The 14,259-nt window shown below is 43.4% G+C and overlaps 1 protein-coding gene across 4 annotated transcripts in view; it reads left to right on the top strand.

The window, feature by feature from the left end:
* The window catches only part of LOC124391299 (inactive N-acetylated-alpha-linked acidic dipeptidase-like protein 2), a 316,808-nt gene that overhangs the window by 75,740 nt on the left and 226,809 nt on the right, over positions 1 to 14,259 (top strand). The window lies entirely within an intron of this gene.

The raw sequence follows: 14,259 nt of genomic DNA, 5'->3' as shown, positions 1-14,259 counted from the left end.
CTGACACTAAAGTCTCTTTTCATTTATCCATGATTGTACATGCTTCTAATGAAATTATGTACAACATATCAATATAAGCGCATGCAATTTGAATTACAGTCTGAGTTTCTGTTCTAAAGATAGTTTAATTATTATTCAATTATTCAACATCTTCTGACAAAACATACTCCAGCACAGATTAATGCTGTGGTAATAAAAAAAATGTATGCAAGATTTACAAAGCTTTCCTGTTTCTACGTGATAGGAATCCATATCTGTAAACATGCCTTGCTATTGAATTAATAGGCACCAACCATAAAACACTGCCCAGGCTAATGCGGAGTAGGTGTGGAGATTCAGCCCTGCATGCTGTAGACAGTCCCATCCATATAGATGTGCCACAGAGGTTGGTTCTAATGTCAGTGTAAAGAATCAGAGCTGCCTGATCAAGGTTCCCAGCTGCATCTATATATTTAGACAAGCAAAGCTGGTGAATAGGGCAATCGCTTAAACCAATAGACATTAAGTTCATTTTTGGCAGCTGATTTACTGGACCACTGCTTTATTGTGTGAACAAGAAAACAAACAAAAAAAACCTCGGTTGACATATTATCAAATGTAAATCCAACAGTTATCAAGCTTTTGTACTGTTTCTTTGTATATTTAGTCAGAATAGGAATGGACATGTACAATTTCCTGAATGTCTTATATTGTTTGTGTAGGGAAATTTGAAAACTGATGTCAAAGGGTATTATCTATTTCCATTCCATTAATATGTATGAGATATTAGTTCCATAAATTGTTTTATAACAATAGTGCTTTATAAACCTTTTGGAATAAGCAAAACACCAAAAACATGAAATCAGTTCCATAAAAATATAGTTACATTGGTTAAAGTTAAAACTTTTGAGTGGCCTGCTATAGAGCTCTGAAATCAACCTTACTGAACACCTTTGGGATGAACTGGAACACTGACTGCACCCCAGGCCTCCTCACCCTACATCAGTGCCTGACTTTAATAACTCTTGTGGCTGAATGAGTACAAATCTCCACAAGTACACTATAAAATATAGTGGAATATCTGCCCAGAAGAATGGAGGTTATTATACAATATACCTGGGGACTATACAGTATATATATATATATATATATATATATATATATATATATATATATATATATATATATATATATATATATATGTGTGTATGCAATGTGCACTATAGTGTATGTAATGCAGTATGTAATGATTATGATTGTGCCCATTATGCCAAATCTGTGTGATTTAAATCATATGATTAAATCCATACTCTTAAATATTCTGATATTTGCCAATAGTTTCAGAATTATGTAACAAACTGTTTATTGTTGAACGTATGCTGCTGAAAATTACAGTAAGTTTACTGTAAATTCCCATCCGTTGTTTCCATAGTTCGCTATTGTGACTCGAGTCTTTCTCAAGAGAGAGGATTGTCTAATCCTGGTGAGCCTGGTAATGTGTTCTGAGCCTGTGCCAAATTCAATTTATATAGACACTTTCCTACTAATCATCAACTCAAGCTGTATTAACCTTGCTGGTAGGGTGCCAATCAGAGTCGCACCAGGAGAGACGGCTAAATACAGCATTTAAGAATAATTATCTCAGGGTGGCAATCTCTCCAAAACTATCATTTAGTGTCTTGAGCTAAAATATCTCACGTGTAACATGTGATGGTGTTCATGGGTTCTCTTAGCGGGATGTTAATGGAATTGATTGGGGCTTTACCGAGTATTGATGACCCATAATCCCAGGAGTATTCTTCACAAATGTATGTTGATCTGTGAATTCTGGCTCTGACAGCTCCCCCTCTTGACAAACGCTTGTATTTAATCCTAGCAAAAGGGTTCTTTTATTTTTCTCTGTACCTTCCTGTGACATTTTCTAACAAATAGTTGCATTTCCCCTTCGGGAACTCGAGCTGCATCAACAACTTTTTTTGGGAACGCCTCTGCGTGACCAACCTCTGAACCACGTGTGTAATCGGTCCAACGGAAAAGCACGACATCAGCGGGGCGCGTCATGACCAAGAAGTAATAAAGCACATGCCGTGGAGATAGCTAGCTTCTGATAGCTTCTGTTTGTTCAGGGAAGTGCTCTGTGTAACTGTCTTTTTGGCTGTGTGTTCCTTATTGCCCCCGCTTTATCACAGGTGGATACACATAGTCTATGTGTGGCTTGTCTGGGAGCTCTTCTTGCCACCTTCTACCCCAGGCCGGGTTATATTCCCAAGATGCCTTTGGGTGTCTCAGGACCAGTCATGCTCCAGGCATTCTAACCTTCAGGCCCCTGAACAGGAGAAGCTTAAACAGATGTGCCTGGTGCTCGCATACGTCCACAGAACTGCCTTGTGAAGAAAGTTGGACCAGCTGTTTGTCTGCTATGGTCAGTGAAAGATTGTTCTCCCTGTGGATAAGCAGACCCTCAGCAGGTGGATTGTGGATGCTATCCACTTCTCTTATTAGTCCTTAGGTCTCCCCGCTTCTTTCAGGGTCAGAACTCATTTAACCCAAAGTGTGGTGGTCTCTAAGGCTTTTTTTTCCTCTGGAATATCAATCCAAGACATTTGCAACACTGTGGGCTGGTCTTCCCCACTGACCTTTGTCAGGGCCTATAGCCTTGTTATTAGTGCCACTTCTGGCCCTCTGTCCTTCGACCTAGCCATCCACACTAGTATTGTACACTATTTCCCAAAGCATTGTGGATGCAACTTGAGTTCCTGAAGAGTAATGTCTCTAGATTGTGTATGTAACCCTGGTTACCCAAGAGAATGAGACAATGCGATGACACTCCCTGCATCCCTATGAGCACTTCCTTTACTTTTAAAGCTTTTCTATTGGACTGAATGCACACATGGTTCAGAGCATGGTCATGCAGAGGCGTTCCCAAAGCGTTGTTGACACAGCATCTCGTTCCCTCAGGGAACCAAGATTACATACATAACCTATAGACATTCCTACAGTACAAACAAACTAACAGCTTTATTTGAACCACCACACAACAAGCAGTAACTCAGAAATAGTGCACAGTCATGTTAATTACTGTGGTCTTTATTTAAATGTTATATAGATCTGCATAAAGCTAATTTCTGCCATGTATGAGGAAGGTATTATGCAGACTTAAAATAATATTGTGCAATGTCTCTTTTTAATCTCTCAATTTAAAAAAATACATTTTGTGCAATTGCAACTTTACATCCTGTGACTACAAGTGAACATTCCACTTGAGAATTATACGGCAGTAAACAAAACAAAGAGTAAAAACAAGCAAGCAATTATACCTTTTTTAAATATGGAAACTGGCCATTCTAAATGGTTGTTTTAGGCTGAAAATATGCTTGTAGCATTGATGTGGCAGAATCATCAAGTCAAAGTAACTCACAATTGTGAGGGAACAGGTTGCAAGTTAGAGATAAGACTGCATAAAGTTTACTCAAGTGTAGCAGAAACAAGCTTGCATAGATCCTGAATAAACCTTTAATCTCAGTTTAGAATACATAATCTGAACATTGTATGTGTGTCATATCTTTAACCTGTTAGCCTTCAGCACAGATTTTGGGACTCACAGCTGAAAATGATCTACCTAAATTTAAATGTTAACAGTTCCCAATAAAAAGGTTCTTCATACACAATTTAAATATATTTAAAAAGAAGACACTTTGAGATTTAATGTCCATTTTTCAAAGTTGATATTGCTCAAAAAGATAAGTTATAAAAAGTTATATATAAGTACCATGAAAATTTTTTTTACTGAATTGAAAGTAATGGGTTAAAAGCCACATGTGTAATGAGTTTATATTTTAAATTGAATTAAGATATCATGAAAAATTAGATTCCTACAAACATTTATTTGAGACTATGCCTGATCCTTTTCTCCCTCCCCCTGTTTGAGAGCCACCTGCTAAGCTCAGGTGGACATTCATACTCAATTCATACAGTCTGCATTGAAATAAATGGCTGATCATTAAAGGCTATTGTTATACATGTTTGGCTATTGATATTGATTTGGCATTCATATTGATGACCAGGTAGCCAGACAAGCTATTGTTCTACAGTCATGATTATTCATATTGATCTGTGGCAATTCCAATCCCAACAACACTCACACACACACACACACACACACACACACACACACACACACACACACTTACTTTTCAAGCATTTCTCTTATAAAAACAAACAGGCAATACAACCTATAAAATTGTATAAAACTGTAAAGGGAGATATATTATAACTTACAGATGTAAAATAGCATGTAAAATAGCATCTCTATGCAGATCTCCAAGTCTCTGTTGTTACTTCGCCCCAAGAATATTTTCCACTGCATCACTGCTTTGTGCAAATCTCAGATAAAAAACTTTTTTGACTGTCATTTTTTTTCTTTTGTTTTCTTTTTCCATAATGCTACTGGCTGGAAATAAAAGGTTTGAAATGATATGTGGTGCAGAAAAGACACCTGCCTATAGTGTAGACTGAAGACTGAAGCAGCACTGATGACTAAGGGTTAACATATTTTTTAGATTATTTTAGATTAATTATAACTCTCAGGGCAAAAAAGACCTACTGTAATTTTGATTACAATGACATCATCACCATTTTTTAATTGGGAGTGATGAGGATGGACAAGATTAGAATTTATTTTATTAGAGGGACCATGCATGTAGGACATTTTGGAAACAAGGTGAGAGAGGCTTGATTAAGATGGTTTGTTTATGTGCAAAAATGGGGCATGGGGTATATATATCGGCAGAAGAATTCTGGGGATGGAGCCACCAGGCAGGAGAAAAAAAGGAAGACTAAGGATGTGGTGAGGGAAAGGGTTTGAAAGAAGCAGATGTAAAGGACAGAGTGATATGAAGACTGATTATCCTCTATGGCAACCCCTTACAGGAGCAGCCAAAAGAGAGAAAGGATGACTTCATCCCCAATGGTACATCTTATGTACACTATTTGAACAAAGTTTACGGATACTTGATTTTTCCAGCCATATGTGGTTCTTCCCCAAACTGGGATGACTTTAAAATGATCCCAGATAGTCAAATTCTCTAAAAGCATAAAGGTGAACTTAAAGATATAGTTTACATGGGGTGTATTGGAAGATCTTGAGTGTACTGATGTAGAGCACTGATTTTAACACTATTGAACACCTTTGGAATTAATTGGACTGCGCCATATATTTTTGTTATTTATTTATTTTTTTACCTGGAAATGTGGATTATAGTGATTTCTTTTTCATAAATAGACCATATCAGAGTAAGTATATTTAAAGCATCTTTATAGAAGCACAAATGGTATACACTTGATACATACATGTTTAGCAAGATGAAAAGATTCACTAAATAACTTTTTTGTCTGAGAATAATGTATATGTGCCCATTCAATAGATTTGTTCAATTTTTACTGCAATATAAGTGTCATAGCTGTAACACAAAATAGATTAAATGCTCCATGCACTGTGACCTTCTACATAAAAAGATAAAGAGCCTTCCTTTATATGTAAAGCATTTCGATTGTTTCCCTTGCCTCGACGTGGAAAAGCATAGCTTATAAAATTCTATTCTGTTAACCACATGACATGATGATCGAATGCTTTTGAGTAAATAGTTGTGTCTTTGGATGAAATGTTTTATCTGCCTTTTTAAGCTATTCTGCTGCCTTGCATCCTTTCAGCAAAGAGAACTCTGTGGGAATTGAGTAACGACACAACATGGATGTCAACATTTCCCATTCTCCAGACAGAACAAAGCTATTACTGTATGACACTCATTTTAATAATGGCACATTCACAACAGCCAACAGTGGCAGCTACGGGAGAAATGTGCACAGCTAAAGAAAGAGCATTGCAAGAAGAAAGGTCTTGTGTGCCTTCCATTGCACTGCTCTTTTGTTTTAAATCATAAGAGTATTTTACATTTTTACAGCTCTGTTCCCTGCAGCAGGTTGCTGAGTTTGCTTTTAGCCACTCTCTTAAGGCTAGTCACCAATGTTAGGATATGTATTCTGCAGTCAATAGTGCTGGAACAAAATCAATATCCCAGAGCTGGGAATCAATATTAATAATCAAGTGTTATCGTGACCATCTAATAAGTAGAGCTAGACTTTTAGCTCGGTGTTACTACCAGGGGGAAAAATGAAAAGGTTGTAATCATCTCAGTTCATACTCTCTTACTTAAAATGTAAACATACTGATGTGTGGTTGCATTTGTGTTATCTTGCCATTTTTATACATTGGCATTCTTGGACATTCTTTCAAAGCTGCAGATTGTAAAATAACTATTTTTAATCTTATGTTTCAATTGTAAATTTTAGAAGGGAAAAAGCCTCTGCTCACTTCTGATGACATCCAGTGGTTTGGCCCTTTGCAGAAATAATATCTGCATCCAGAAAGGACATGAGCTATCTTTAAAGAAAATCATTTTTTTCCATGATATTGATAAATGGACATAAAAAAGAAGTCCTTCCACAGAGCATAAAGACCATTGCCAGGAATCCTGTCCTGTCACTGATTGCTAGAACAATCATCTATTTATTAAATGTTAATGTATTATTATTATTAATTGATCCATTATCTCTCAAACCCACACCTTTAAATTTATATTCTTCATATGTATATTTGCTTAAGGCATATAATATGATTTCTTGAAGCTAAAGCCATAAGCAGAATTAGCATTCATACCTACATTCTTACACAGTACAATTCATATAATGATTTTAATCATACCCCTCCCATAATCATTTTGTACACCAACTAACAAATCAAATATAAATAAAAGCGGCAAGCAGCATTTTCTAAGGCCAAGCAGCCAGACTCAGTGAGCCGCAAATTTACAGACATGCTACAGTTGGCTAAGCAATCACATAAAAGCAGAGCCATAACTAAAGAGGTTCAAGAGTGATTTGTAGTTTTACTTTGACCACAGACAGGGGTGGCCTTCTCTGACTGTGGGAGGAAAGGTGTAGATGAACAAATGGGTAACAGGGTGGCTTTGCTCCTGTATCTGCTGCTACTGCTGTGACCTATCCTGTTGTCTGTTGCTACTTTGACCTGTGCTTGTGATTGCTACTGCTATCACATACCCTCAGGGCATGGACATGAAGATGCTTAATAAGATTTGTACCAGTATACGACTTTGTTTACCTAACTTCCTGTCTGGCAGTGCTGCCGTCAGATTCATTTATAAATGCACACTTACATCATGTTTTATGCATTCACCAGTAAGTTACAAATGCTTGGTGCAGTAATTAACAAATGGCAGTTTTAATAAAGATAATACCAAATAGATCATTTAGATTCGTCAGATGTACCTGCAAAGTTTTCCATAGTGTTCATCATTCCTTTAAAGGACTAAATTAAAATGTCAGACTTAAAATCATCGTCAAAGGTAGAGATTGTTTTTGCATACATACATTTACAGTGGTACCTTGACCTACGAGTTTAATTAGTTCAGTGGACGGGCTCGTATCTCAATTTGCTCGCACATCAAATCAATTTTCTCTATTAAAAATACTTAAAATGGCATTAATCCGTTCCAACCCTCAAAATGCCACCCTGTTTTTATGTTTCACGTTATTAAATTAGGAAAATACATTTCTAAATAACAAATCTTGTATAAAAACATAATAGAAAGAGTATGTAAAGATATAATAAGGTTTTACGCAGTGTATTTACCTTGGAGATGAGACGACTTCAGCTAACGAACGTTATCACTACTGTACACTATGTATCCCTAAACTTTGAATTTTTACTTATTTGCTTATCTTAATTTTCATCACAATCTTTTTATTATTATTATTATTATTATTATTATTATTCACAATAGAACACAGAAAAAGTTTTAATCAAATAACTATCATTTCAAAGAAAATTTGGAATTTGGTGGCTGCATCACTTTTCGAAAAGGTTGGGAGGTTGAGGCTTGCTAAAATGTATATCCTCCACAGTAAAAAATATCATCATCTTTAAATCAAACTAGGGACAGGTGTAAAAATCTAAATTGGATGCCTGTGATCTTTGGGCCCAGAAACACCTCTAGAAAAGTTTCTGTGTTTCGGATGTTAAGAAACTCTATACAAACACTGAAATTTGTTAAACACTGAAAAGTTAAATGGTAATTGAATTCTTAGAGCAATTAGATGTATGTTGCATGTATGTGCCTATTAATTACTAATTACTCACTTTGGTAGTGGCAGTTGTTCTAAACACAACGTATATAATTGGTTTAATTCATTCTAATGCTGTTGCTTAACTGTTATAGGAATGTGTCTGATCTTTCAGACATTCATAAGAAAAGGTATTGCACAGTTCAATATAATTACAATATAATTACAATATAATTATAATATAATTATAATATAATTACAATATAATTTCCAAATTGTTACCATTTGTTAGGCAGGAGTGAACGAGGCGGAAGCCGAGTCACCAGCAAACAGAGTTTAATGAAAAACACTGACGTAGAACGAACACACAGAAACAATAACGGACGCTGGAGTGGGGTGCGTGAAGTGCTTATGTGCTGTGTGTGTAACGAGGGACAGGTGTGTGAAATCAATATGATGGCGAGGAGCTCCGGACGGGCGGGCGCGCACATGAGAAGAAGCAGGGTGCTCCCTGACACCACCCCCTCCCCCAGGGGCGGCACCAGGCGCCCTGACCCGGCGACGAGGCCGGCCCCTCGTCCGGGGCGCCGGGCAGCGTGGATGCGAGGCATGGAACTCCGCCAGCAGCGCAGGGTCCAGCACGTCCCGCCGGACCACCCATGACCGCTCCTCCGGTCCAAACCCCTGCCAGCCCACCAGGTATTCTAGGCGACCCCTGCGCCGTCTGTAATCCAGAACTTCTCTCACTACATAGACACCGGGCTGGTCCACGACCTCTGGCTGGGCAGGTGCAGCGGGGCCACCTGGGGGGTGAGAGACAGGAGAGGCACAAGGTTTTAGCAGGGACACATGGAAGGTAGGGTGAATGCGGTACCTCGGGGGCAGTTTGAGCCGGTAGGACACGTCGTTGACCCGGTCGGCTCAGCTTGTGGCAGGGCAGCTTCAGCTTCAGGTCTTTTGTGGACAGCCATACTAGGTCCCCTGGACGGAAACGTGGAGAGTCCAGCCGTCGTGCGTCAGCGTGTCGGCGGGTGTTGCAGAGGGCTCGACGCAGCTGGGTGTGTGCTGATTCCCAGGTCCGATTGCTCTCCCGGAACCAAAAGTCCACTGAGGGCACATTGCCAGGTTCGTCCGACCAGGGAAACAGGGGTGGCTGAAACCCTAGCATGCACTGAAACGGGGTGAGCCCCGTAGAGTCCTGGCGAAGCTAGTTCTGTGCATACTCGGCCCATGGTAAAAAACGACACCACTCCCCCTGATCCTGGCCACAATAAGTCCTCAGGTAGCGGCTCAACTCCTGGATCTTCTGCTCTGCCTGGCCATTGGACTGCGGGTGGTAACCTGACGTCAGATTCACTGACACCCCCAGGAGCTTGAAGAAGGCCTTCCAGACTCGAGACGTGAACTGAGGGCCCCGGTCTGAGACAATCTCCTCTGGGAGTCCGAAGTTCCGGAAGACGTGATGGAACAGGGCTTCCGCAGTCTTGAGGGCGGTGGGCAGGCTCTTCATGGGGACAAAGTGGCAGGCCTTGGAAAAGCGATCCACCACCACCAGGATGCAGGTGTGGCCCTCCGACCTGGGCAGATCCGTCACAAAGTCGATTCCCAGGTGCGACCAGGGATGCTGAGGGATGGGAGCGGCATCAGCTTGCCCACTGGCAGGTGACGTGGAACCTTGGACACTGCGCAGGTGGGACACTCCTGCACAAAATGCGTGATCTCCCCTGTCATACCTGGCCACCAGTATCGCGCCTTGATGAGCTGGACCACCCGTTTCTCCCCCGGGTGGCTGTGCCCGGTATCTCGTGGACTGACCTGATGAGCCTGTGCCGGCAGGAGACCGGGACGAAGGTGCGCCCCTCTGGGCATCCCACAGGAGCGGTCTCTTGTCGTGCTGCGGTGCGTATTTCCCGGTCTATCTCCCAGATTATAGGCCCCAGGATGGGCTCTGGGTCGCTAGGTTCGTCCGGTCCGTACATCCGGGACAGGGCGTCGGCTTTGCCGTTCAGCGCACCGGCTCGGTAGGTGATGTGGAACCGGAACCTGGTGAAGAAGAGGGCCCAGCGTGCCTGTCGGGGGTTGAGCCTCCCGGAGGTACTGGAGGTTCTTGTGGTCGGTGACCACTGTGAATGGGTGCTCAACTCCTTCCAGCCAGTGTCTCCACTCATCCAAGGCCAGCTTGATGGCCAGGAGCTCGCGGTTGCCGATGTCATAGTTCTGTTCGGCGGCGGTGAGCTTGTGTGAGAAGAAGGCAGACGGGTGGAGCTTGGGAGGTGTTCCCGACCGCTGGGAGAAAGTAGCCTCTACCCCGGTCGAGGAGGCGTCAACTTCGACCACGAAAGGCTTCCGGGGGTCGGGGTGACGCAGAACTGGGGCGCTACAGAAATGACGGCGGAGATCGTGGAAGGCCTCCTGAGCCTCCTTGTTCAACCTCAGGGTTCGGGTCTTACCCCTGAGGAGCGATGTGGGGGGGGTATAGGTATAGGGGGTAAAGGTTATCCTGCTGTAACCCTGGATGAACCTGCGATAGAAGTTTGCAAACCCCAGGAAACGCTGTAGCTCCTTGATTGACTCTGGGACGGGCCATTCCCTCACCGCCTTAACCTTCCTCTCGTTCATCTGGATCCCCGCCGCACTGATGATGTAACCTAGGAAGTGGATCGTCATGCGGTGGAACTCGCACTTCGAGGGGTTCAGGTAGAGCCGCTGAGAACGAAGCATTTTTAGGACGGCACGCACATGTCTTTGGTGTTCCTCCAGATCTCGTCAGTAGATCAAGATGTCGTCTATGTAGACCATGACGAATTTCTGGAGGTAGGGCCGAAGTACTTTGTTCATGAACCCCTGAAGAGATAGAGAGGCCATACGGCATGACCCGGTATTCATAGTGCGCTGAGGGTGTGATGAAGGCCGTCTTCCACTCGTCTCACCTCCTGATGTGCACCAGTTTGTAAGCGCTCCGGAGATCGAGCTTGGTGAAGACGATCGGGAGGGGGTACGGAAGAGGAGCGATCTGCGAGTTTAGCTGTCTGCAGTCGATACAGGGGCGCAGACCTCCGTCCTTCTTTCCCATGAAGAAGAAGCTTGACGCTGCTGGGGAGGATAAGTGCGTGATGAACCCCTGTCGGAGAGCCTGCTGCACGTATTCTTCCATTGCTTGGTGCTTGGGAGCCGACAGCGGGTATACACGGCCCTTGGGAAGCTTCGCACCGGGGAGTAGGTCAATGCAGCAGTCCCAAGGTCGATGAAGGGTGAGACAGGTGGCGGCCTGCGCACTGAACACGTCCTCAAACAACCGGTACTCCCTTGGAAACTCAACTTGGTCGTGGCCTCCTCCACCCGGGTGGCGCCTATCACCGCCCATGGGAGCTGCGTTGGAAGGTGGGAGAGACAGTGCTCCTTAGAGTGGGGACTCCGCTCCAGGATGTCACAGGGGTCCCAGGAACACCTTGGTGCGTGCTTCTGTAACCAGGGTCTCCCCAGGATTACACTGACTGTTGAACTCTCCAGGACCAGGAACCAGATCTCCTCTCGATGAAACAGCCCCATTTGTAGCGTTACCACCGGCGTGCAGTACTTCACCCACCCCTCACCCATCGGGCGTCCCTGGATGGTCTGAACAGCTAGGTCCTGGGAGCCCCTCTCTCGGGGGAGGTGTAATCGCTCGAGGCAGGCCTGGGAGATGAAGTTCCCCGCTGATCAAACACAGAGATAGAGTGAGCGGGGTTAAGAGAGATACGGTCAACTTGGACAGTGGTGAAATGACCGAGAGATGGAGTGCCCCTGTGACCCACAGTACAGACACCTCCCAGCGGCCAGGCGGCGGGTCCTCTCTCTCCTGGATAGCCCTTGAGAGCCCAGCTGCATTGGTTCAACATCCAGGCAGCGGTTGCACCTTGCAGAGCTTCATGTTGAGGTGGAGTTGGGTGGCATGCTGCCAGGCGCTGGGAGAGCCCGATGAAGGGATCTTAGGTACATACCCAGCTCAAGGGTAGAGGAATGCATTGGCTATGCCAGGGGTAAACTCCAGCAGAGTCGGGGCCACAGACAGGGCTTGTAGGTCTCCAATCCTTTTAAGAAAGGATATTGCTAAAAGGAAGTCAGTTTTAACCGACAGGTACCTAAAGGCCACCTCGACCCGGTCCCACACAAGCACTCCAGATCGTAACCCGGGCCTCAGCCTCCAGGTGCCACGCAGGAAACATGTCACGAGAGGGTGTTTCCCTAATGACTGCCCCGCTGGTGGGGTACAATAAGCCGCAAAAGCGGACACATAAACCTTCGAGGTGGACGGGCAAACCCTTATATCCTCAACTCTGGGCATCTCCCTATAGCCACAATCCTGAAATCCAATTATATCCTCGTACAACGAACTGTGCGGAAAGAAAGAACAGGTCATATTTGGGGTTTTCTAAGACCTGGACACCTCGGTGTGCAGGTCGGGAAAAAACTACAGGTTCCGGTACGGAGGGTGTAACGCAGGACACAGAAAACTCTCATCCAGCTTGCTGGGAATGCACTGGTTCTGCTTCTCACCCAGCCAAGCTTGGACAGCCCAGGTGCGGGAGCTCAGCCCAGCAGGGGAGGCTGGAGAGGACTCACACGTCTCCATACCTTTTGCTAGGTCGGCCTTCAAGCCCCACAATTTTCAGTGCCGCTTTGCCTAAGCGAGAGTGGGACCAGAGCCGCGAGGGAGAGCACTCTCCTTGAAGAGTGATCTCCGGGAGCGGTGAGTGTGAATAGCCAAACAGTTACAGCACGGACAATAGTCCGATTGAGCATGCTCCACTCCCAAACAAACAACAGCTCATGAGTATCACCTCCTGTAATGAACCGGGGGCAAGGAGGGACACACATGCAAAAGCTTGTCTGTTTTGCTATGTTGCAAAGATTACCACAGAAATTAACACACAAAGCGCTTACCTAAACAACAGGTCGCCCGTCCGCCGATGACATCACAACTTGCCTATTGGCCGGATTTTACACGTGATCCAGAGAGTGCACAACTTAGGGCGTTCCCAAAGTGTTTCGACGCAGCTCGATTTCCTCAAACGGAAATAGATATACATAGATATAGATATATATCTATAGACAATGGCGATTAAAATTAGAGAACAATTTATAAACAATTGAACAATTCTGAAATAATGTCATCTTCACTGCTCAACAGTTAAAGGAGTTTTTGTCCCGTCTATACCATGCTACCAGAACACCTTTTCCACAAAATACAAAAAAAAACATTATGTTGCAGAAAACACACTGATCAAAATTAGAGAACAACAATGACTGTAGCATGGAAAAAGATTACAACAAAATGTTCTGAAGGTTACAATAGTCAGCAATTAGGAGGAAGTGTACAGGCCTCTGCTCTAAATGACTTCAGCACATCTACGACCACAGGACAGCACTAGTCTCTCACACTGCTCTGGTGTGATTTTGGTCCATTCTTCTTCCAGTCTCCTCCACAGTTCGGTGACTGTAGTGGGTTTCTTTGCCATAACTTTGTCACCAACGATTTTCCAGAGGTTCTTTATTGGGTTGAGATCAGGACTCTGGGCAGGCCATGTCATTATTTCAATGTTTTCAGTTTCAAGGAACTGCTTTACCTAATTTGTTGTGTGACATGGAGCGTTGTCCTGCATGAACACTGCGGGCTGATTGGGTGATGAATGCAGGGAATGAGTTTGTGATGTTGTAAATTTCAATATTCTTGAAATCACAGATTTGGAACAGCCAACTTGTCTTTCTATGGCTGATGGGGTCATCCTTTTGGCCTTCATCTGGACAACCTGCTGCCGGAGGCTTTCAGTCACTTTAGAACATCCCACCATCTTGCAGAGTCAGTGAAACTGGAAGTTAGGCTGGCAGTTAAATAGGGGTTGACAGATAATCAAGGAAATTAGCACCAGGTACCAGATTAACACCAATAACTGGGAGGTATCTGAAAGTGTTCTCAAATTTTGATCAGTGTGTTTTCTGGAAAATTATGTTTTTTTTGGAAATGTCTAAGTTATTTTGTGGAAAATGTGTTCTGGTAGCATGGAATAGACAGGACAAAAACTCCCTCAACTGTTGAGCAGTGAAGATGACATTATTTCAGAATTGTTCAATTGTTTATAAATTGTTCTCTAATTTTGATTG

The sequence above is a fragment of the Silurus meridionalis genome, chromosome 9 (assembly GCF_014805685.1).
Source record: "Silurus meridionalis isolate SWU-2019-XX chromosome 9, ASM1480568v1, whole genome shotgun sequence".
In the NCBI taxonomy this organism is placed as follows: Eukaryota; Metazoa; Chordata; class Actinopteri; order Siluriformes; family Siluridae; genus Silurus; species Silurus meridionalis.
Note: the sequence above shows the minus strand (reverse complement) of the source record. Positions and strands in the feature narration are given on the sequence as shown.